We start from the raw sequence: 23958 nt of genomic DNA, 5'->3' as shown, positions 1-23958 counted from the left end.
GTTGCCTTCATCATTAATTTGTGGTAGTATCTGTTTAAAATAAGCACCTGATCAATAAGAAGGTTCTGCTTTCAGGTGGTCATCTCCAGCAAGGGGAGTGGGCAGTTCCAATCAGCAGTTTCTAAAACTGCAGAAGTGAATGTGTCTAGGCTCTTGCACAAGTGAAACAAGCCTTGGGTGAGATTTCATTGCCTTAGTAATTTAGACCTTTCAGCTCCTACATACTGCCAAGCAAATTTTCTCAATTTTAAATAAACCAGCAAATGTCACATCATGGCAGTGATTAGGTCACTGCAAATAATTCAGATGTAAGCGCTGAAGTCTCTAATGGTGTTATGGTTCACTGTGGGCAATGTTCTTCATTGACACTGACGGACAAAATAGTGATGGTGTAATGGTGTCACTCTGCTTTTTGGTCAGAGTTTGAGGAAGTATCTGTTAATGACTTGATGCAATGTTTGGAATGATTGATATTCTATATATACTATCAGGTTTTCTTGAACTGTGACACATTATTCGGTTATGCAATGAAAAAAAAATTGTTACAGTAAAACTTTGGAAGTATTTTCTTTCTGCAGTGTCTACAGTGAAATATAAAAACAAACCCAAAATCCACAAACCACTCAACAAACTGAAACAAAGCCATCAAAAAAACCTCAAACCAATACCCAGCAAAACAGAAAAAGTTTTGATAACTGTAGATATTTTTTTTTGTGAAGTATCATTTCATTGTGGAAGATAATGCATGTTTTCATAATGCTAGACATTTTACTTCTTCCCTTTGTTCCTACATGCATGCAAAACACCAGATCTAATGCTGAAATGAAAGAAGAAATGAAAATAGAATGTGAGTGCTTTAAAGGTATCATTCTTTCTACAAGTGTAAGTTTTCAAATGTTGTTGTCCTGCTGAGAATATTTTGAAATGGGAAGTGGAGTAATTCTTATTGCTGAAATCATTCTGACTTGGAAGTGTAGTAGTTGTTTTACATGAGCACACATAGCAATGTAAAGAAATTTCAGAGATGCCTGGCTCATGTCTCTGTAATTATTTCATTAAACCTGCCACAAGCATGAGCGGAATCTTTCCTTCACATAATGGGACCAATCCTGAGTACAAACATAGTAAGAAAAATTCAGAATACCTGAAATGTGAGAGACATGGCTGATGAAATCTAGTTATGAATGTCTTTTGTGTTTCGGTAGAAGATACTATGTGCTGTCTGAATGGATACAGCACCTAATTGCTGAAAATTTGTAAATAAAGGTTAAAAAAATGCTCTTAGGACAGCTGGGTTAGTAGTTTACAGCTGCTCTTTATGTTCCTATTTTGATTTAATATGGTAAAAGTGATATGTTCAAAATAAGCTCAAATCTTAAAAGCTTGAGTTTTACTGTATTGGAAGGATGGTTTCGTGCTTATTGGATGAGTCCAGAGGTTTTTATGCCCTGTCTTAGTCCTCCTTGTTGAAACTGTTGTTTTTCACTTTCCTTTTTATTACCTGTCAATGTGCCCATTTCTTTCCTAATTCCTCTTAGATACTCCTTCTGCTATAAGCCTACATGTTTTTGTCACTCTGTTTTGGCAGCCTTCCTTTTAGTCTGTTTATATTGAGGGCTGTTACTTGAGTTCAGTTTGCATTGGTACAAAGGGAGAAAAGGAGAGTTCTGCTAAGTTTGATTTGCCCAGGTTACTGTTTTCTCCCTGCCTTTGTAGGGGTGACAAGTGCTTATTCATTGCCCTTGATTCTGTGGAGGACAGATGGGCCTAAGGGGTTTTTGTGCAGCTGAGGAATAGTGTCTAACATTTTTTGGACAGTTCTGCTGCTCAGTTTCAGGCTGATGGAAATGGCTTTGGACCTTCACTGCTGGCTATCTGCTCTTTCAAGGGAAGTTCATCACATGCCATGAGTGGTACCTGAAAAAGACTTAACCATGAAAAACATATGTGCAGTACGAGGCCTGTGGGGTTGACACTGAAGAGGGGTCTGCTAGAATAGGAGGAGTGGATGCTTCTTCATGACACATGCAATCTCAATAATAAGTGATGATTTTTTCCTGGTGTATTATTTTGCTTGCAGTGACTGACAAGTGTGGCTTTATCCCAACTGTTGATGGATTAATGTATCATTGAAATTATTTGTAGGTCTTCTTGTTAAAAATGGGAAGCTTTTAATAGTGTATTCTAGCATATATTTAAAAAGGAGAAATCTTCCAGTCTTTGTAAATAACTCAAAACAACCTCTTGTGGTTTAACTCCAGCCAGCAGCCAAGTAGATGCCTGTATTATCAGCACTGTTCAGCACATATCCAAGACATGGCCCCATACTAGCCACTCTAAAGAGAATTAGCTCTGCCCTATTCAAAACCAGCAGATTCCACCCCTTATTCCATGTTGTTTACATCATGCTCAGGTCCCACACTATTCCGTACAAGCTCATTAACCACCATTCTCCTTCCCTCTCTTTGATAAAACACCCAGATGTCATTCCCATAGTCTGTGGACCACCCCTGCAAAATGTCCATAAGATATCCTTTGATTTTGTGTAGTCCATGACTTTGGGCTCCATCTGTTGTGGTAGTCACTGAGGACAGGAGAAGAGGTGTGTTGCATGCAATTAATTTAGTCAATTACTGGGGACCAAAGCCAACTCAGATTGTGTCCCTGCTGTGCTTGGACTTCTGGAAGGCTTCTCCTCCATTGGTTTGAATAGTTCTTGTTATATTTACTTCTGCCGCATGCAATTCAGATAATGGATTGTAACAATCTAATGATACATCCATTATAATCTTCACACCTGATCCTTTTGGGTTTATAGGTGTAATATTGCAGTGAAATCCTCTTCTTGTCCCCAGCCCTGCTGCAAGGGGTTTCCTGTTAAGGATCCACTGTTAGCAGAGTCCATATCGTAGGCCTTCCTGGGGCAGCAGGGACACAGCCTGCCTTACCATGGTCTTCAGCACAGGCGGCAAGGGACTCTCTGCTTCCCCTACTCCAGTGTGTGGCCCCACTAATGGGTAACATTGTCCAGCGTGTGTCCTTGCCATGGGTTGCAGTTGTCCATAAACTGATCCAGTGGGGGCCCCCTGTGGAGACACAGGTCCTGCCAACAAACCTGCTTCAGCATGGGTTTCTTTCTTGTTAAGTCATCTGCCTGCTCTAGCAGGGGATTCTATGTGGGCTGCATGGATCACTCCTCCACCATTGAGAACACATCCCAGTCTCTTCAGCTCGTCTTCAGACCAAAGTTGAACCTGTCAGCACAGTGGCACTATGCTGGCCATCTGCCAGTCCAGGTACATCAATGTGGTGTTACCAAAGTGTTCCAAGGCATAACTCAGGAAGGTGAGAAGCAGTGCAGCAGTACAGAAAGCAGTGAAAGCAAAAAGCAAGCACTAGCAAGCACTAGGCTCTTAATACATGTCAGGAAAGCAAGCCTCCAGGCAAGCACGGGAGGCTGCTGTTTATCAGCTGAACAGTACTAACAGCTATTCAGTCTGATACATCCCAATAGAATCTGTCGTTATCTTGCAGCCTTTGTGATGGTTTAAGGGTGTACTCTAAAAAAACTCATGGATTTAGGTAATGACAGTTTAACAGGGAAAGCAAAAGCTGTATGCAGAAGCAGAAGAAACAAGAAAACAAATTCACTACTACCCATGGGCAGTGTTCAGCCATCTCCAGGAACAGGGCCCCATCACTTTTAACTGTCTCTTGAGAAGACAAATACCATCATGCCAATGTTTTCCTTGTTCCTCTTTCTTCCCCCACTTAATACACTAAGCATTTTAACAATTACATTTGAGAGAGGAAAAAAGATGGAAAATGTTTTCAAAAACCAGAGTTTTAAGACTTCTAGTGAAGAATTGAGGGAATTAAATGCTAAAAAAAATGGAGGACTGAACAGCTGTGGATGGAAAGAAAAATAGCTTTTGTGCTGTATTGGTTAAACTCCTGTTGTAGTATTTAATATAAAGTAAATAATGTAAACAATTTGCTTGTTTCTCATTGCCAGATACGAGGATTGTGTCTGGGGTAAGAAAGCTGCTGCAGCAAGAGTTCAAAGGAGACTTTAAGTTTGTTGTATCATTGCTGCAGTTTATATCAGAAAGAGCAGAATGTCAGAATAATGGGAGAAGCATATGAACGGAGTGCATCTTAGAGTCCTCCCAGGCTTTCAGGAACAAAAGAACAATTTTGCAAGGCTTCTTTATTATTTGAATTATATGGTAGATGGATAGCTAATTTTATGTAATTTACTGTCTGTACATTTGAATCCACAAAGACTCCAGAATACCTGCTAACCACTTGCAGGTTATGGAGCAATTCTAGCAATGTTTTTTTGTTATCTGTTGTAGCAGCACAGATGCAATTATTCGGCAGACCAATGAGGTTGAAAGCCTTAGTCACTTAATTTTTTAAACCAAAGGATATGTAGTTTCTCAGGGCCTTTCAAATCTTTGGATTATTTAACCATCAAGTGCTACTATCTGGGCTTAATCTACATGTGAATGTGAAAAAGTGTTTGTTGGTAAAATGTGTCTTCAGTTGAATTGTAGTACCCTCCTGCTTCTTACCAGCTGGTAGCTTCTGGCCTGTCACTACGTATTTCTGTTTTAACATCTCTTATTGGTCTGCCAGTGTACCTGGACCAATAAGTGGAGTCAGGTGACTGAAAACCAGAATTTTTAAGGACCTTTTAATAGATAGCAAGAGGAGTTGTCTTAGGACAAGTACATGAAGATTCTTCCTCTCTATTTCAGAAATAATTGGTAGAGAAAATTGTTGTTTCTGATAGAGATCTGTGATGAAAGATAAAAAAATCCTAGTGCTCACTTTATCATACAGTTACTTACTAGGGATACACGTTTTTCTTGTCTTTGTTAATAAGTGGTTGATTTCTAGGGTTATACATTTAATTTCTTATATAACTAGACATTTTTATTGTATAATTAGGATTTTTCAAAAGTGGAAGTTAAAACATACATGTGTAAGTAGAGGAAGGCAAAGATCGCCAAACCTTAAAGATTTTGAGGAGCTGATGGCACAGATCCATGAGGCTTCTTGTTTCTAAGGGGTAAACCTTTCAAGCCCTGGTTTTCTTGTCTGGATGGAGTCAGAGCAATCAGTTCAAATGTACACCATCAGATTCAAATGACAGCTGAAAGTAATTTGTTATTTTGAGTTGTCCATCTGTTCTGCAGAGGTCTTCATAATGAATGTAACAGTCTGTTTCAGCTGTGGTTAAGACCTTAAATTACTTCTCTGAAGTGCATGGATATTAAACATTCAAAAAGTGATGTGAAATCAGGTAGTAAAATCTCTCTGAAGATTTTTTTCTTCATGATATTCAGGACTGGTTTTGATCTCAATTTTAATTACTGGAAGTCAAGGATCTCTTGGTCTGTGTGAAACCAAGTGCTTTTTTAATGACTTGTAGTTTACATCTCTAAATTCTCAGCATGTAATGTGCTGGAATATGTTCTTCCAGTGTATGACAAATGTCTCTATAACATTTTGTCAAGACTTGATCTGGGATAGCACTCAAGAGTAGTCTTTTCTTCAAAAGCCAGGAGGCCTTTAGCAATGGTTTTGATATCTGATAACGAGCCAGATTTTATTTAGAGAAGGTCATAATGGTGTTCATTACAGAAAACCACTTCTGCAGTAATGCTTTGCTTTTATAATATTTTAAAACTTTGGGAACTTTGCTGCTTCCCAGTTTTATCCATGCTTGTAAATGGATGTTGATTGAAAATGACCTCAGCACTAAAAAGGAAATAGCAGAATGTAAAGAGTAATTTGAATGTAATTAAATCTGTGTTTCTTTGTCAGAAGTTGGAAAATGTTTAGTTCGATAAAATCTTGCCAGACAGATGTTTTTATTCAAGCTATCTTGCAGAGAATTTTATCTGTTGTTGCACAAATATTTTTCTCTGTCCTTGTATTTGTTACTTGGTTCTTAGGACTGTGTCAAGACCTTGTCATGAGCATCTCATGGTCTAAACAATTAAGCATGTTTTAATTGGAAGAAGGGTCTGGAAAGCACCTAAATTAAGAGTTTTGAAGGAAGTGGTTTCACAGACTGAGGAGCCAAGGCAGTGGTGTTTTGCTGCCAAAAATTTCAGTTTTCACCATGCAGTGTATCCTCTTTGCTTGAGCATTCTCAAGTTCTCCATTAACCTTCCTGTTAATGAGTGAATTTAGCCGTCCTCAGAAGACTGTCCATAGATTTGAGTCATTCCCAAAGCATCTCTAAGCTCTGAAACAGCACTACCTGTCTGGAAGATACTGTCTTAATGTGACTCTGTTAGGAGGTGCTTTGACTGTACAGTGGTGAAAATCTAAAGTCAGCTAGTCAAGACAAGCTAGATGTCAGTTAAGAAAATATGTTTTCTAATGTAAAGTGCCACAAAATTCTTGCAAGGAATTTTATGGACAATGTAATTTATAAAAGCTTTTCTAAGTAAAGGTTTAATCAACACAATTTTATTTAAATGTATACCTTACTAGTCTGTATAGGACTTTGTGTACATACAGGTATTGTACAATAAACCACAAATACAGTAGTAAGTCCATTTGATTTTTAAAAAATCCACCAAAATAAAAGCAAAGAATAACTGTGGTATTTTAGAACTTTGAAACTATTAAATCACTATTTCTAGTTGGATTATATTACAAATGCTTAAGATTCTCTTAGGTTTTCTGTTACCAAATGAAACATTTGCTTTGAGGCAGTGTTTCCTCATTTTCCTGTTTATGTTGCAGCTGCCTAAATCTTAACAGCATGAAATGGAAATGGCTTACATTACCAAAACATGATTTCATATAGATGTATAAATACATTACTTGCCTTAGATACGTTAATTGCTGTCAGTGAAAGCAGCTCTGTCAAAATGGTTTCTGTTGAGGGCAAGGTAGTGACTGGGCTGAAACACAAAGTGTTGACATGTGACAGTCAAATGAGTTTTAAAAACCATGCCCTCCCTATTAACAGATGAGTACAAAAGTTGTGAAGAATAATTCTTTATCCTATGACTCTTTATAGTCTGACATTATAGTTAAGTATGCATCCCTGATTTCTGTGATACTGCGCACAAGCACAGCCAAAACAAGTACAAGACACCAAGTTTTAAAGGTATTTTGTTGTTTTCAAAACCTTTTTGTCTTGCCCTTTCTTTCTCTCTGGTTTTGTGCTGCTGACTCCTGCTCTGCCCACTGCATTACTTGTCTCAGAGGTTAAAAGGAGTGAATGAATCAGAAGGCTGGAGCTGAAAATGAAAGAATCACATTTCCCTTAGCAGCTGGCACTGCAGGTACAACAAAACTTAAAAATTTTTGTGCTGATGCAGTGGAGCCACCTCATATGCTCTCAGTTTGAGTCTCCAGATACACTGCTGCTCATTGCAGATCTTCTGCCCAGACACTTTTCCTCCCAAAATACAGAAATTCAGTACTAGGTCAAAAGCTTGTAAATCTGATCCCAGTAATTAGGGTCTCTTACTAATGCAGTTCAGTATCTTGCTTCTGAAATTTGGCTGGCTAGCCAGTTGCCTTCATCCTGCCTGATGAAGGAAATGTTGGTGTGGAAAAAGCATGTTTAAATTATAGGAATTCACAATAATAAATATCCCTGTATTTTTCTGGTAGTATGCTTACTGCCATTTTAAATGTCATTCAAGAAAACCTTGAAGAATATAATCACCTTGTTATCCCCTTTATTGAGGTTTACAGTCTAGCTTTATGATGATATTAATACATAAGACCAATACCATTTAGGAATACTGACTGTGGCATGCTGTTTTTGAGATGACTTCTTGGAGACAAAATAGTGAACCACTATATAAACAAGCAATACTCCAAACCGTAGTATCCTAATACACTTCAGTAAAATAATAGGAAAGAAATATTAGCCCATCTGAAAGTACTCTGAGAATTGGATTTATCTTGTGTTTTTTACATTTTTGGCTAGCTGTAGGAATACATGGTCCTTATAATTAATGTTTCCTTCTCTAGGATGAATGTTTTCTCCAGTAATCAGCCCCCCCCCCTTTTTTTTTTAATCCTTTTTCTTTTGTAACAGCAGCAGTCTTTGGATTAGTTTCAATAAATTTTGAATATTGATTTTAAGATAAGATATCATTTTACAGTGAAATCTGTATTGTGACTTACAAGCTCAAGTAAAAGTACTGCAACTGCACTTACTGTAACTTTTTAAGTTAATACTGATACTGAAAGAAAACTGGAAGTACCTATACAAAATTCTCTTATAATGTATTACTTCATGTTCATTATCATGTTTTATTTCTGATAAGAATGCCTGCCATCCGTTGCCACTTGAAAAGCTTCCTATTGATGGATTATGGGAATGTGATCTCTTCCATAATAGCACTTCCAGTGTCTTGGGTGGATGTAATACATATTTTTCCCTTGTCTGACTCTAAGAAATGTTGAGGCAGTGGAAAAAGTGGAGGAGGAAGGATATGGGGAGTAATGCACTGGGGCTGACAGTAGTGATGGTAGGTGGGAAGCAATCAAGTAAGTAGGCCAGGATGTTGCATTTAGTGTGTGTGTATGTACATGTTCCTTACTTCAGAAATCTGCCATTCTCTCTTATTTTTCACTCTCACTGCTCTTCTTCCTAAACAGAACCTTTCAAAATGCCAGCTCTGATTTAGTATTGGTGCTTTATGCATGTTAATATAAGACAATTATTAATCATCATTGCTTGACACAAGGAAAACCTTAATCTTTAATTGCTTTGCACTGTGTTTGCTTTTGCCTTTAGAGCTGAAGGCAGCTAATGCCAAAATCTGTCTCCAGCTTCCTGTAGAGAGGCAGGGCGCTTGTTTCTCTGCTCTGTTGAATTCCCATGTGTACATTCTAAATGCAGTTTCATTTTATTTCCTCATTGTGTAGTCCTGCAGCAAAACTCTGTAGTGGGCTTCTATAATAAAGATTTGGAGAAGTTACAGGTGGTCTTTATGGGAGGGGTTAAATAATGGTTGTGGTGCAAGTCAGAGTTGAGAGTATGACATCGTTTGCATTTGTTTTTCTGCAGTTGGCACACTGAGAAGGAAAAACCACTTTTATTGTTATTTTCCTGTGTTTGCTGTGACCTTGCTGTATCAAAGGCACTGTCTTAGAGAAACTATAAAGCCAGAAACTCTTGTCTGGATCATTTAGTTAACTTGACTCTCCCCCTGTCTTTAAGTAAACAAACAAGGTGCCTTATTACATTTCTACATTATCTGAAGTATAGAAGTATTACAGATATTTGGGAACATTTTTCTAAAGCCCACATAAATATAGCTCTTAGTTTGCGCATGTAGTTTCTTTCCAGTGTATATTTAATTTAAAAAACTGTTTTAAGTTTTCTACTTACCTTGTAAGTAACAGTCACATAGCCCTCTCAGATCAGGATGTGATAGGTGAATATAGGAAAGACAGAGATTTTTTTACTCACAGAGTGTTCTGATACTTGGTCCAGTTTCATGTCATTATTCCTTAATGTGTTCATCTAGAATGAAACATTATTTCAAAAGATGCGTTACTTAGTGGCTTGCAACATTGCATTTAAGGCAGACTGTAACTATTTAAGTTGGCTCATGATACATTCTGGATTAGTCTCTATCTGATTATGGCTGCAGTAAATATTGTCAATGTTTGAAGCCTGTGCTTTCACATGTTTGGATGGAAGATACTGTCCATCTGTCCATGCTCAGTTTTTATACTGTTAAGTCTTGGCATCTGTGACTTCAAATCTACAAGGAGTCTAATGAAACTCAATATTTATTGAAAATAAAATATGAATCATAGTGCAGGGATTATGTCTTTCTTCTTTGGAGTCTTATGTTATTGGTAGGTGAAGATGTAGATGTGTTTTTAAAGTAAACACCATGTATAATAATACTCTAGTCTTGCCATTTTTCTGACAAATAGGTATTTGTTGTCTTTGGTTGATTTTATTACAGGAATAATGGTTACTTACTTGATTTTCAGTGTATCTTCCTTAATTTAGTGCTTTGTGAGCATCTGTTGTCAGTTGAAATTTTAAACAACTCTTACTTTGTTGATTTTGGTATTTGTTTATCTCTTTAGCTGCAAAGATGGATCAGTTTTGCAACCATTTTTTAGCTAAATTTACCAGCTTCCTTCCTTTCCTTCACGGTTCAGGATTCTAATGCAGTAAATTAATTTTAATAAAAACTCCAAATCTAAGCAATGTATAAGAGAAAATACTGAAATAAAACCTTATATTAAAATGTCATTGTATTCAACCCTGGTATTAAACACATGTCTAGTGAATGAGATTTTTAAGATATTTGGCAAACCGAGATTGAATAGCTCTTGTTGTTTGTGGTGATCACTTTGTGTGTGTGAAGTTATTTTTAATATGTTTAACATTTTAATAGTATTTATGTCTTACAAATTTTCTAAGGAAGTTAATTCCTGTGACAGCTGGGAGGGGGTGGTGTTTTATGTTCGTCATTTCATTCTTCAGATTGAAATGACAGAAGATGTTACCAAAATTTGTGTGAAGGGGTGTGGGACCAAATTTTGAGTCACTTAGTCACTTAGACTTCAACTTCATTGCTATTTCTCCTGTCTTAAATAAAATCCTTCTTTTCTTCATTATGCCTTTCACTAATGATATGTAAGACAGAAATTTTGAACATCTTTGCTGTTTTGACAATTTACTGCAGGGCCTGTTTTCTCTGGACACGTGTTTGGTGGAGAAGTACCAGATAGATCAGCCTCCCATTGTACCATAAAAGAAAATATGTGATGTGAATAAAGAGTAGATGGATAGATTTAATGCTTCTGTGTCCTGATTGTTGCTTCTACTTTATCTCAAACATTTGTGTCAGACCTTTAATATCATTTATTATCAGTACTGTCTTTTAATTTACATTGAAATTAATGAACTGTGTGTAAAAGTGAGTGTGTTTTGCTTTGGGGTGAACTTTTTTTAAGCCTCCTCAATGCAACTATTAGTAACATTGTGAATATATCTTGAGTGGTTTCTCTTGAACCAGTTAGTCAAGTCTTTTCGAAAAAAGAGCCAGGTTCTCTTGAGTGTAATAGGTGAAAGAAATAAGTACTACATGGTCACTTTCAAGGATGTTTTCATGAAAGTGGTGTAATCACGCCACATCTTTGTTTTTGTGGTGTTATTACACCACTTCTTTCTTTTTTGATGACTTCTTGTATTACCTGGTAGCTGATGTTGTCATTAATCATGATCCAAGTTCTCTAAAATAACATGGCAAACTTAATTACAAATAAGTTGGCTAAAATCTCATTATTTGTATTTGGTTGACTTGTCAGCTCTTTGTCTTTTGATCATGAGTGTGAAGTGGGAATTGGCTAGTGAATAGTAAGAACTTCTAGAGTAAAAATCTGTCTAGCATAAAGTTCATCAATGAATCAGCCTCTTGGGTAGCAGTATTGAAGATCAAGTTATACTTCCTATGTATTGGAAATTTAACCAGAGAAATGTTCAGATAGAGTTTATTTGAGTTGCCTGCTGGTTGCAGGGAGGGAGAAAAAAACATTTCACTCATTTGTTTAGTTCCAAAAGCAAGACTAGAGATGAAAAAAAACCCCACGAAATCTAAACATCTTTTTCAGTTACCAACTCACACAGTCACTTTAAAACTAGGATCATAGACTTTGGTTTGTAAAAAATGTTCTCCAGTATTCTTGTGGCAATAGTAATGCTCTTGTATAAATTAGAAATTTTAATATGTCTGTATCAAGGATGTTTTTACTTGCTGTGTGCAAAATAAGGTGGGGATTTTGTCCTTGGTTGGTTTTCTGGGTTTTTTTCCCTTTTTTGATTTCCTCTTAACTGGACTTGAAATAAATAGACTTAGGGAGTGTTGCAGGGAGAAAAATGTGATATTCTAGAGCTTTAAGTACCGCTCCAGTTTTTCTTCTATCACCTTCTCTTTTGCTTAGTTGTATTCTCAGGGTTTGTGAATGTGTTTGGTAAGCATTGTTCTTGGAAGCAGTTACCTCTGACACAAGCACGCAGTAATACGAGTTACTGGGAAGAATTCAATGACTTTTCTGCGTCTTATGAAGTTATCCCTGCTAAAGAAAGTTCCTACTTTATTAAGGAACAGTGAAATGTCCCAGCATCCCCATCCACCTTGTCCTTCTGAAGTATTGGAATACGTAAAAACAAAATAGATATGGATGTTAGCGTGGAGTAGGAAGGCGTGGTGATTTTCTTCCTAATCACTTCGTGAAAGGTAAATGCATTCTCATAACTTTTATATAGGCCTTGTACTGACCTAGTTTTTAATCTTGATTGATTGACCTGATCTCTTTCAGTGACAAGGTGACCCGCTTAGTGAATGAGGGAAGGGCTTATCTTGTTTATATTTGGCTTCATTTCCTACAGTATTCTGTAGAAACTGGCTGCTTAGGCCTTGGACAAGTGCACTAAAAAAAAAGCTCTCTGGATGGCCAGGCCTAGAGACTGGTGGGAAATGGAATTAAATCCGTCTGGTCAGTGGTCACAGGTGGTGTTCCCAAGTGCTCAGTACTGGGGCTGGTTCTATTTAATGATTTTATCAACAACCTGTGTGAGGGGATTAAGTGCTGCTTCAGTCAGCCTGCAGATAACACCAAAGTGGGTGGGAGTATTGATCTGGAGGGCAGGAAGGCTCTACAGGGTTATCTGGACAGGATGAATTGGTAGGCTGAGGCCAGTGATATGAAACTGAACAAGGCCCAGTGCCATGTCCTGCCCTTGGATCAAAACAACCCTATGCAGTGCTACAGGTTAGGGGCAAAGTGGTTGAAAAACTTTCCAGCAGAAAAGGAGCTGGGGATGCTGGTCAACAGCAACTGAACATGAGCCAGGAATGTGTCCAGGTGGCTAAGAAGGCCGATGGCATCCTGGCCTGTATCAGCAATGGTGTGGTCAGTAGGACCAGGGCAGTGACTGTCGCCCCTGTACTCACCATTGGTGAGTCCACACCTCGAGTTCTTGTTCAGTTCTGGGCCCCTCATGACAGGAAGGACATTGAAGTGCTGGAGCAAGTCCGGAGAAGGGAAAAGGAGCTGGTGAAAGGGTCCTGATTGTAAGTCCTGTGAAGAGCCACTGAGAGAGTTGAAGTTATTTAGTCTGGAGTAAAGGAGGCTTGGGTACACCTTCTAAGTCTTCACCTGAGAGGAGGCTGAACCCAGGTAGGGATCAGTCTCTTCTCCCAGGAAGCAAGTGATATAAGAAGAGGAAGTGACCTCAAACTATGCCAGGTGAGGGTTAGACTGGATATTCAGAAATATTTCTGTGCTGAAATAGTGGTCAGGCATCAAACCAGGCGGTCCAGGGCAGTGTTGGAACCCTGAAGGTGTTTGAAAGATGTGTAGATGTGGCATTAAGGGACATGGTTTAGTGATGTGCTTGGCTGAATCTGTAGTTTATAGTGCCAGCAATTATAGTAAAGCAAGTGAGTGCTACTGACAAACCAGCCAAGCTTACCAGCATGGACAGGCATGTGTGTCTCCTAAGGGGGAGATGGGAGGAACTGTTGGGGTGACCAAGTGTGTCTGGATGGCTTCCAGGGACACAGCAGGATCTGGAAGTCTCCATCGTGAAAATGATGGTGAATGTGTTGTTTTAATGTATTTTTTTCTGTTTCAGAGCAATCCTGTTTTTTTCTGTGCTCAGTTATTAAGGTACAGCTACTGCTTTATTGAAGTCAGGGTACTGGTGCCATCTGGTGGTGTTAGGACATTCCCAGGAATGACAATTGGGAGGAATTCCGCTGAGATGTGAAAAATTGCTGACATGATACTAAAAAAAGTACATGGATACATTTTCTGCCTTAGCATGTAATTATTCTCTTGAATTAAGTCATAAAAATCTGCACATGTACTCATAAATAAGCTTGCTACAGCAAATTAAAATATTTAATCTATTGCTTTCTGCTCAACAGAAAGGTTTGTTTCTAGTAGTATCTTTTATGAAACATTGCTTTGCAAACACAACATAAGAGTTTTATTGGAGCGTACAATATTTTAAAACTAATTTTAAAATACAAAATATTTTCTGTTACGCCATTTTGCTAAATCCAACACAAACTTCTCACTGCTAATGGTTGAAGTCACTGTGCTCTTTTATATGTTGCTTGTATGTTGTTTCAAAGTAAAAGTTCAACAACATACAACTGACAACAGTTGAAATAAAAAACCTTGGTATCTGAAGCAAAAGCAACCACAGTACTGTTTTCTTTGTCCATCTGAAATCGTGTCCTGCACCTTAAGTTTCTTACCTGAGGTAATATCCTCATCCTTCTTCAGAATACTGTACTGGCTGTATTGACATTTCTAGCAATGGAAGTAGGACTATGACTGCTTCTCCAGTTCTCTTGAAGTAAATGTCTGACTGATAAGTGTCTTGCCCTAGAGTGGAAAAACTTGCAAAAGAGAAAGGTATTATTTTAAGCTGATGAGGCTTTTTAATTAATTTCATTTAGCTGTTACTCTTCATTTGTTGCCCGTCACCGTATTATTTGAATAAGTTATTTTATTTTATCCTTATGGAACAGAGGTCTGTTTGTTCAGTCATTAACAACTTCTACCTTTCTGTTGCAACTGATTGGAAAAACAGACTATTTTTGTTTTAATGCAGGTAGTTGAAAAAGACAAATTCTGTGCTTGTATCTCTTCGTAATCTCATGACCATATAACACTTTACTTGCATTGTGATGGAAGTGCGAATTAGACTTAGTTCTAAAAACTAATTGCATTAGTTCTCTTATTACATGGTTGTGTTCACAATATCAGGAGCCATTTTTTAATTCTGTCTTTATGGAATAAGGTGTTTCCAGGCCTATTCAGCTAGTGTAGTGTGTGGAATTAGATAGAAACAGTTATAAAAATTGAACATATATAATAGTTCTTAAGAATTTAATGTTAATATTTAAATTAATAGTTAAGATGTTAATTTATCAATATTTGTTGGTCAGCTTTGAGAATAATGAAACTCATTGCAATAGCAAGGTTAATTCAGCTCATTGAAAATCTAGGTTTAACTAGTGAGTGAGATGTGTGACCTCCGTCATCTCACAAAAGTGAGATGCTTATGCCTGATGTAAGCCACACAATCATAACATCAGATTTGAAATTCTTCTTTTCCACACTTAGTTTTGAATCTGAACAAAGATCTGTTGTTGTAGTGCTTTGTTCTTAGAGCTTTGACTTTCACCTTAAATACCTTGTGAGTTAAGGTACACCTCTTGCTTCCAGTACAGTTGTCATTCAGCTTTCGGTGCTGTATGACTTTAGTACCTTTCAGCAAAATTATTCAACTAAACTGTTATTATTTACTACATATAGTTGTTTTCCTCAGAGTTCCCCCACTGTGAGCATTATCTTTCTGGTTTTTAATAAATTAACATTATTGTGCTATATTTCAGCGAAAGAAAAATACGTATGTTTACTCTGTTAAAATAGAGCAAAGTTGTAATGGTTTGTAAATCTGCCATTCTCTTCAGTTCTGAATTTGTACCTGGTAAGAATAACTTCCCATCTTGTTGTACCACAAAGCTACCAGTTAGTTTGATAATCTGACAAGTTGTTAATAGCAATCCTAGCACTTAAAAAATCCTTAAAGAAAATATTTGTACTCACTTCTAACTTATTACAAGATCAGTACAATGATCCACTTGCCCAGTCTCCAGCAACCATCTAGATCTAAAAATGAACTGAATTTCCCTGTTGTTAGCTTTTATAGTGCATCGCTATCACCCTGTAACTAGAATTGGAAGAATATAGTGATGATTTAGGACCAATTTGGTTGATGGTTTTTTTCCTCACAAATTGAGTGCCTCTTTCAACATGAACCGAAGTGTAAGTGGCCTCTTCCAGCAGTAGTGAGGGAAGATGTATGACAAGGCCTTTTGGAAGACTGGTTACTCAAGTTCATGTTATGATGTGCTTTTGGAGTTGTGATAAGCCTCTAAGCTGGTGTCTTTAGAAGCAGAGTGACTGCTCTCCACATTTTGCTGGAAAAATAGATCTTTTAAATAACAAAATCTTATGGAGTTTATTCTAGTGTATGAGAAGCTTTGTGTCCTCAATGGGGATCTTTTTTGTGGATTCCAACCAAAGAGCATCTCCTGCAACTCTGCATTGCTTTCAGTTAATAGTATTTTTTTTTTTTTTTTAATTCAGTCAAAGAAGTTCAGAGTGGAACTGCAAAAAGATTTTTATTGGCATTGTTCTGAAGTTTTTGTGAAGTGCTATCATTAACAGCTTGTTTTGTCATTGTTTTCATAATTCCCTTAGCAATATAACAGCAAAATCAGTAACTACAGGCTGTGCCTTTGATTTTTTGGAGCAGGAAGATGGAACTAGTAGTACTCTTTACCCGTCACTGTAACAGCTGAATCTTCTCTGTGTGAATGAATAAGAAAAATTGCTTCTTCTGTCAAACTTACCTATTCATGTGAGATTGTTTCACTTTTAGCCAAAGAATAAAGATCTTATTTTTTATTATTTTTTAAAATATAATTTTATTCTGGCAAATAGCTAGAGATTCTGGAAATACTAGTTATTTCCTTGAAAGAATTTTGGAAGATTAAGATACAAAGAGCAGATTATTTGAAAGCATAGCTTGAAAACTGAGAAGGTTGCTTGTCTAAATGTGCATCTTCAATTCAAAATGTTTTCTTCCAGACTTTCTAGTCCATACGTTGTTGTTAAAGAAATCTGTTTATTTATTTGGTTATTTTCTCTGGCACTTCTGAAGATAATGAATTTCTTTTTATTTTTCCATCACATGATAACAGGACTTCTTAGAACTTCTTTTTTGAGCAATTCTCCTGGTCTAGTAGGAGACTGTGTTAATCTTATTTTTCTTTATTTTTCCTGAGGATCATTTTTTCCCCCTTTTCTTGCTTGCAAGTGCTTCTGCCCCACTGTTCTCTTAAATTAATAGAGATACCTAAATACTTAGCTGAATTTAGTGAGCTGAGTATTTCTTTGTGCCAGCTGTATTTTGAGGAATTTTGGATGTTAACTTTCAGACTATTTTTCTGTCTTTTCAGGTCTCTGGATGGCAGACTCTGAAAAGAAATGCTGTTTTAAGAGGTATGCCTCATGTAGGCCAAAATATTCTGGACTGGTTTCTATATAAAGGATAAGGCTGAACTTCTGAGGAGTCCCTCTGCTGATCCTCTCTGTAATCTTGCATGAACAGTAGTTTCAGTGCTGACATCTCTCTGCAGCGTGAAAGCTTGTGCTGAGATATGCAGGCTTGTCATATCAATTTTAGTGGAGAGGTCTGTAATATGTTGCTTAACTTTTTGCTTGATCATCTTAGGAGAACAGTGCCTTAGTGGACGAAGGGGATGATGGACAAACAAAACAAGTCTACTTTCTGAAATGTTCATGTCCACTTTCAGCCACTCATGACTTTGTGTGTGTAGGAGTTCATTTGTTTGCTTGTTTTTTAATTGGGACTATAGTCCAGATTTTGTAAATGCCCTCACTCCCTTTCTGGTGTTTTGTAAGACATCCAGACCGTGAAAGGCTGACACCGTGCCAGCAGTGTGGTTTAAAATAATGTCAGTTGGATCCAAGATGAAGAAATACTAATTTTTTTGCAAATTATCTTTTTTTCATGTTAGCTGAATGTTTGGAACATTTTCTGTGTTTGTTTGGGGTTTCATGTTCCAGCACTGAAGAAAGTTTCTCTTCTCTCTCCATTGTTGGTATGTTTTTGAACAATTCATTGCTTGGCAGCTGTTAAGAAAACTGTCTCTTCAAAATGGAATTCTTCTACCAGGTCTTCCATCCATTTCAAGCAGATGTGATGGCATGTGTTAGAAAAGTAGGCTTTGTCTTTGTAAGAGAAAGATTGGTGTGAGTGTTTTCTTCTTTTAGCTTTTTAAACGGGATCTCTCAATTCTTTTTAAGTACCTCGGAGGGCTTCTTGTTTCTCTAAAGCAGTGCAATGCTGATTTGTTCTGCCTCCAAAATAATAACCAGGATGAAGTACTAACAACTTGGGTTAAGAGTGGCTCTTCAGCTATTGAGTAAGATCTTGGTGTTGCTCTTTTTAATGCAGTGTTTACAAAACTGCTAAAGAAAGTGATGCTGTGAATTAGGGAAGATGTTATTGCTATTTTCTACACAACCTGTGGACAGAAATCAAGATGAGGTGCACCTCCACTACTCTTAGAGGTGCACACTTGTAGGATGAGAGGCATTGTACCCAAGTTACAATATAGGAGATTCCTATGAGACAGTAGGAACATTTTTTGCCTGTGAGGGTGGTCAGGCACTGGAAAATGCTGCCCAAAGAGGCTGTGGAATCTTAATTGTTTAACATTTTCTGAGTGAAGCCCATGGAATAGCCCACTCTGACTCTTTTTAAGTGGGCCTGCTTTGAGTGCAAGGTTGGATTAGAGAAGCTTGAAGAGGTTACTTCATTATATCCATGACATTATCCTATGAATCTGTGCAACATATTGAAGGGACACTTTTTATGAATTTTACATTTCATGTAAACAAGTTAAACAGCTGAGGCTCAGGTTGATGTTTTGTGTGTCTTTTTTTAGATGGGTTTTGTTTTCTGGGGATTTTTTAGTTTGGGGGGGGGGGTTGTTTTTGTTTTGCTTTGCTTTGTTTTTTGTTTTTGTTTTGAGTTTTTTTGCTGGGCTGGTTTTTTTTAGGTTGGTTGGTTGGTTAGTGAGTTGAGTAGGGTTCCGTGATTAAAGAACTGAGGAGTGACTTCTTACTATTCCAGCAACATGGTTTTGAGGGAGAAGTGTGGAAACCCAGGGCACCATGAATATTTCTCTGTCTGCTCCTGGGGTGCCCTGACCCCCAGGGGACCACTGACTTTGACCCTCATTCATGGACAAAGTTTCCTAGACTTCAAGATAGACTAGAATCCACAAAAGTGTGAAATAGATTATAGAAAGTAGTGTAGGTGTATCACATGGTGAGAAATTTAGGTTTTGGGATTTTTAGTGTGCTGTGGATGGAAGCAAGATGGAGTGCACAGGGTGTCGTCCTGGATTTCTTCATGCTGCTTCTTCCTTCTTCTTCATGGGTTTGAGTGGCATTTTGTAATTGGGCAGAAAAGTCTGCATTGCAGGCTCTCTGGGGCGAGTTATTGGGTTAAAAGGGAAAATAATCTGGGTGTCAGTTCTTAATTGGATAGTTTAGTCCTAAAATACCTTGTAACAAGAGATAGTTAGCCATTTTGTGCCTTCTAATGAAAAGCTGCTGAACTCATAGTAAGGAGACTGTTTTACTGATAAGAAATAATAAACACTTGAGTCCAAACACGAATTACTGTCTCAAGTGCCTTCAATCTAGACCCAGAAAAGCGAAAAACTGGTACCTCCACAGAGGAGAACTGTGTTTTGGCTCCAGTATTCATTTGTTGACTAAGTACAGAACAAGACTTTAAATTTATTTAATCAAGTGTCACAGTTCAGTGGACTGAAAGTTTCAAGATTATCTACAGTTCTTAAAGTTTGAGATTGCTAGCTTTCCAAGGTTACTATTTGAGGAGGTAAATCTCAGAAGAACTAACAATTTAATTCAGAAGAACTAAAGAATTTATGTTTTACAGAAATTTGGCTTTCTTGGCTTTGACTTTCTTAAAACTAAATTAAGGCATGGTATTTTCTCTTGTCTGCTAACTGCTGTGGGGGTTTAGTGGGAGCCTGAGGTTCACAGTGTTCAAATGAGCTATTAGGTTTGGAAAATGATACTGTAAATATTCAGAATTTGGTCTGTCCTCTGAATTTACCTGTTTTTATATTGGATGGTAGCTTTCTGTGAAACTTTAGCTTATGAACTTGAGTGTGATCCTGTGATTCATGCTCAAGAAGCTCTTGGGCATATGTCTTCTACAGTGCCTGGTGGGTCACATTACAAAAGAAGGCAAATGTAAATAGTGTCTTTTAGAGCTTTGCTACTCCTACTAAATGCTGCACAGTCTAGTAAATGTAAAAAAAAAAAGGAAGTGTCAATTGGGCGATAATGCTTTTGATCTGATTTTTTAAAATATATATATATATATGTCTTTAGGCAAGAGGGTATCAGCCTAGGTTGCGCTTTGGAAAAGTAAGCATACGTCCTATTGTTGGTTCAAGCTGGTGTGCATGACTTAAATGTCAACCTGATTCTGCGTGTTTTCTTTTTGCAGCAGCCTGGTTAAGATGTTGTGCTCATGCTAACTTCATTGAGTTGGTGTATCTATGATTTTCTAATGGTCATCAGCAGCTTGAGATCAGTCAATATAGTAAGAACTTCAGCTTGCTTAATACATGGATAGGGAGAGGTAGTAAATTCATTGGATCATATGATGATTCAGGTTAGAAAAAGATCATGTCCTTCATGTAAGGTGATTATCTGTAATAGGATGTCATGACATGGGAATGGCATGACTTGTGTCAGCAAAGATTTAAGTTAGGTGTTGGGGAAAGGTTCTTCCCTCAGAGGGTGGTTGAGCACTGGAGCAGGCTCCCCAGGGAAGTGGTCACAGCACCAAGCCTGACAGAGTTCAAGAAGGGTTCAGACGATACACTCAGACACACGAGACATGTTAGGGATGTCCTGTGCAGGGCAGGATTTGGACTTGATTCCATGTATCTCTTCCAATTTAGGATATTCTATATAATCCAGCTGCTTGAAGAAGAGTAGACTGAGGTCAGACCAAGTGGATCAGTGTGTTATCCAGATATCTGTCTTTGCTTTTAAGCTGCACGGTTTCTTGGGAATATGTATTTAGATTTGTGTGGTTTTTGTTTTTAAGGTTAGATTACTTGTTTTGGAGGTATGTGAATTCATTTTTAGCTTTCTTTTCAGCATATAACTGTTTGAGAGATGAGAAGAGTTCTGTGAAAGAGATCATCTGGAATTCAGATTTTAAAAAATATCCCTTTTTCAAAGGGATATTTCTGGATTTGTCTAGAAAATAGAAAAATTGCTTGTGTAATTCTTAGTCAGACTCGATGTTTAGGATGTTGTGTAGTCTTGCTGTTTAGTTCCAGTTTGTATGGGATTACTGGCATGGATTTTGGTGTGGTGATAACAACTTGTCTGTTTTATATGATAAAAGTGGTGCTTAACTTTTGTTTGGCACTAGGCTGTAGAAACATGAGCATCTTGGGATGCCTTCCCAAGAGAAGATGGTGTGGTTCAAGTAGTGCAAGTACCCCTTCTGAACTGATAGTGTATTCCAGATAGGAACATGAAAGACATCCTGTATTAGCCACCTATCCACGTGGAGTGTTTCTTCTTAAGCATTGTGAGTAGTAGCCTAGCTTTGTATTTCCTAGTATGACTGTGTATCATATTCAAATGCAATAATAGAGAGGAAAAAAAAAAGTAGTTGATGATGAAATCTGCAATTATGTTATTTACTTCCCTCTGAAGTGATATAGAACAGGCTGGTGATTAATGTGGAATTACTGTACATAATATGGAATTACTTTATGGTTTTAATTAGTTTCTGATTAGTGAATTTCTTATATGAGGTTGTAACATTAGTGTCTCTATTTTTCTTTATATGTGTCATTAGTTCTGCTAAATTTTTTTTTTTCTATTTCCCTCTAGGAAGCAATTCAAGTTTTCTGCAAAGTCTGAGCATTTATGTTATCTGACTGAACTGACATCTTGGTAATATGCCATTTTTTGCGAGCTTCTCTCTACCTTTCTGAACAGATATGAAGTGGTCTGGCCTTTTTTAAATTTTATTTTTATTAAATTTAAATTTTTAGTAAGTCCTCTTGTTGTAACAGGTTAACTGTTTTGAAAAGCAGGAGAGGCATTCTGAGTTCTTTGTTTTCCTGAGACTGGAGAATGTGGGTCACAATTGTAGAAGACACAGGCCTAAATAAAGTCTGACACTGATAGCTTGCTTACAAAGCCAGTTACCTCAAAAGCTGTGTTGTTTACTGGAGATTGAAGGTGTGCTGAAGCAACCATGGACTCTGCATGAGCAGAGAAGGGATCCTTCTCCTGTTTTAGTAGCTGCAAGAAGGCAGCATGGGACAGACCTCTGGAGAAATGTCCTTCTGTAGGTTTTATCACCTTTTGAGGTGTCTACTGCCCTGGAAAGACCTCTTACCTTTCTGTTGCTTCTTCCAATAGTTCTTATTTTCAGTCCTTCAGACATCTAATGAGAGTGACTTTCTGTGCTCCTTCAAAAAAACCAAATTTTCATAAGATTGATTTGATAGGCTTTCTCTTGATATTCTAGAAGATACTCATTTTTCCAGTGCCAAAATGTGTATGATTTTTTTCCTATTAGGTTGGAAAAGTGTGTATTGTCTTGATATTCTCTTTTTTTTCCCATGGCACAATGGGCTTTATTACTATTTTGTATTATTTTTGCCTTTGTTGTATGGTTCAGTTGCTGTTCTCATAATATTATACCTCATCTGAATTTTTTTGTTTGTTTGTTGATGGTTCTTCTAGTGGCAGCATTTATCTCTACTGTTGGGAAGAAAAATTGCAATTTTCTTTCTAGAAAAAAAACAATTTCTTTGCTTCAGATTTCGCTGTTAAGTCTTTGGCTCTTCTGCCTTAGAAGTGATTGGATTTCTGCCTGTGGTTATCCTGAACACCTTTTTCTGAATTCCTGTCTAGACAAGCAACTAGTTATATTGGTACTGCCTTTTCCAGGATCTCTTTAGGCTAATTTCTGTTTTATCTGTCATGAATTGTGTTTTTTGTCATGCCCACTTTCAAATTAACTGGTGGCTTGATGCCATCCCTTGAACTCTTCTTGAAGAGTGATGTTGAATCGCTCTTCCTCAGCACAACAGAAACCTACATACCTTGTGTAGTAGTGTTTAACTGATGACCTCATGCACTCACCTGGAAGGATTTAATGTGGGTCTGGTTTTCAGAGAGTTAAAAATAATTCTAAAATTAGGAAAGTAATTCAGGTTCTAAGTGAATGTTTTTCACCTATTTTGTCTACTGCAAAACCAAGCTGTTATTTTATTCTTCTCTAATGGGAGGTTGCTAGATTTGTAACTAAATCTCAAATACTATAAAATAATACTGATTTTTTTTCTCCCATTGTTTACTTCTTAACCATGAGAACTAGAAATCTTCCTAGTCTTTTCTGTATAGGACAATGCAGATTTGAATGGGTGGGTGTTGGGTATGTTTTTCCACAGTTCACAGTGGAACACTTTGTACTTCTCTGCACTGGAATAGTTCAGATTGGTATGGAAGTTTGCTGTGTAATAGTTCTTTTTTCTTAGTACCACTTCACTGAACATAGGGGGAAAAAAAGATGACAAAATTAAAGATCAGACAACCTTGTTGCAGTATTTCAATGTGAAACTTAAAGAGCATGTGTCACCATTCAAATTCTGAAATGTTTTCCAAACTGAGCTAGATGAAAACCAGTATTTGTGAGCCAGGGACAGTAAAATCACTTTAAAGGAAAACAACGTAATTTGGTGACTTCTGCAGTATGGGAACCAAATATAGTAGGTTGTAAGCAATTATAGCCTGCTCTATTAGTTGACTAGAATGCTGGTCAAGTTCTGGTAATAGTACAATTTTCAAAATGTTTTGAAAAAAATAATAACAGCTATGTTTAAAATGTAACAGTTTATTTGTAAAGACATGGGCGTGTTTTCTCTCTAAACAATTGGTGTTACTACAAAAAAAAAGTTAAATGAGCTTTTTCATTTTTGATTCCTAATTTCTTTTTTCCTTTTAAAGATGTTTATGCAATCCCATATTCAAAAGAAAGAAAAAATGTTTAGTTCAAGTTTTAGCACAACCAGCTGCTCCTCTGCCAATGAAATTATTTTAAGCTGTAATGTAGTGTTCAATTACCTTCTGTTTAAATAAAAGGGATTTCAGAAGGTTTACTTGCCAGCCCCATTCAAAATTATGCTTTAATATAGTGACCCAAGTCAAACACTTAAATATGTGGTTGAACTGAAC

General features: G+C 37.2%; 1 protein-coding gene across 1 annotated transcript in view; it reads left to right on the top strand.

The window, feature by feature from the left end:
• Positions 1–23958, top strand: part of PCGF3 (polycomb group ring finger 3) — a 55226-nt gene that overhangs the window by 9988 nt on the left and 21280 nt on the right. The window lies entirely within an intron of this gene.

Source organism: Ammospiza caudacuta, chromosome Z, assembly GCF_027887145.1.
Source record: "Ammospiza caudacuta isolate bAmmCau1 chromosome Z, bAmmCau1.pri, whole genome shotgun sequence".
Classification (NCBI taxonomy): domain Eukaryota; kingdom Metazoa; phylum Chordata; class Aves; order Passeriformes; family Passerellidae; genus Ammospiza; species Ammospiza caudacuta.
This window is presented reverse-complemented; position numbering and strand designations above follow the sequence as displayed.